This window comes from Cynara cardunculus (genome assembly GCF_001531365.2).
Source record: "Cynara cardunculus var. scolymus isolate 2C chromosome LG 8, CcrdV1, whole genome shotgun sequence".
In the NCBI taxonomy this organism is placed as follows: Eukaryota; Viridiplantae; Streptophyta; class Magnoliopsida; order Asterales; family Asteraceae; genus Cynara; species Cynara cardunculus.
In genome coordinates, this window is record NC_037535.1 from 7,030,943 (window position 1) to 7,033,116 (window position 2,174).

Genomic DNA, 2,174 nt, shown 5'->3' on the forward strand with positions numbered 1-2,174 from the left:
CTTTGTATGAAGAGAGCAACCTCTTATTGCCGGTCATGTATCTTGAGCATTCAGAGTCAAGATACCAAATGTCCACATGCAGCTTCTACAAAACAAATTATAGGGATTTAGGTACCCATTTCATAATGGGTCCTCGATGATTAGGGACAGAGGGTTGCTTTTTAAGCTTGAGAAGAGGCTTCGTCTCTTGACCTGAATTAACAGACTTGGCTTTAGGAGCCTTCTTTCTCTTCTAGGTATTTTTAGGTTTAGACTTTGATGACCCAGAGAGTAGACAGTTATGGTCAGAGAAGTGCTGTTTTAATTTTAGATACAGAGAAACACATTCACAATTATGAAAACATTTTAAATGAAAAATGATTTATTAGCTTTAAAGAATAAATTATTACAATCATTCCGAGAATTGGTAGTTCTAGAAAACTTAATATCTAGATCTGATTGTTTAGCATTTGTCGTCATGCTTGCACGACTATAACCTAGGAGAATCTTTTTCTCAATAGGGGGTTTTGCAACCTCTGGTTCTTTGGCAACGACCTTTGTCTTAACTTGCTCTTCAAACGAGTTCACCTCTGACTCAAATTTAGAGTCAAGAAAATCCTTGTGTGAATATCGAGATACAGAGGTATCATTAACAACTTGAGGTTCTCATATGCATGAGCTAGAAGCTTTGTCTGTCTTTTGTTTTAATGGACTTTCAAATGTATCTGAGGAGTTACACTCAGAAGAATCTGCATGACCTTTAGGAGGATAGTTCAAATCCTCAAGCAAATCTTGTTCGAACACCTGTCTTATCTTTTCTATAAAGCCATCCATTAATTTTGAATCTAGAGTTTTAAGAAAATTGCCTGTGGATGAACTCTTGATTTCATCTGGTTCAGGTTTGACCTCCTTACTGTCAGTCTTAAGATGTTCAAGATTTGTAGAGGACAAACAAAAAATCTTATTTGTCTTCTATATGCATTTTAAATCAACTTGTGGCACACATTTTGAAGGGTAAGAGATGTTTTTGAATTTCAACTTAGGAGTTCTGGCTCCGTTTTCAAGCTTACATCTTTTAAACGGCGATGCTGTATACAAAATAGGAAAATCTGATTTCTGTTTTTCACCCAACCTAAACACGGATTCAAGAGTGTTTTTCCTCTTCCAGGTGAGGTCTAGGTCTATATAACCTATCCCTTCTTTATCCTGTTGAGAGTTAACTTTTTCATACACCTGCTGAGCATCCTGATATTTCTTAATTAAGAGCTCTTTTCTTTGTAAGCTCTGGTGTAGGAACTCCCTTTCCTTTTGAAAATAATCTTTTAGGGCCTCAGAGTTTAATATGTCTCTTTTTTTTTCTATAAGCTCTGTATCCTTTTTCTTAATAGCCGCTTTTAATTCTAAGCACTCTGTTTGAAGACTTGTTTCAGTGTATTGTTTTGTTTTTAAAAGCTTTCATTCTCCACTGATAACTCTTGTTTTTCTACAGTCAGTAGCCCTGTTTCTCGTTCAAAAAATAGTTTTTCCTTTTCCAAGGATTTTCGTTTAGATTTTTTGAGAGAGATCTTTTGCTGTAGATTGACGAAATCCTTTCTCAAAGCAGAGATGCTCTCTTCCAAGTCAGAGTGAGAGTAACTGTCACACCCCGTTAAAGCGGAAACACGGAATGTAACAGGTAAGCGAGTCTTGGCAACAGTTTAAGAATAACCCTTTTTTCAGAAGTTCAAGATATACAGATCATCGACTTGACAAGAATTCAAGGTTACAAAATATTTTCAAATACAACAAAATCTGTCTTAATCGATCTTGATCCAAGTAATGCTCCCAGAAGTCCACACAACTTACTTAGAACCTGAAAAGCATGGAATAAAAACAAGGTCAACTACAAAGAGTTGGTGAGCTTACGGGTTTTCACRTGCATAAAAACATTTCAATGCATAAACCAAGTATTAGCAAACTTATGCGAATTCTTTGCACTTAATAAATGTAAATCTATCGCGATGTAAATACTTGAGATGCTACTGAGCCTTACCTGACCAACTTGCCCCATTGATTTTCGAACAACCAAAAGTAGCTCGTTCACTACTTAGGTCCCACAGTTCGATAAAGCACTAATTCAGCGGTGGTCCAAATTCCACATGATTAGGCTAGAAAACATAGGTAATTGTGCACCCCTTTCTGGGTGGGACTGTCAA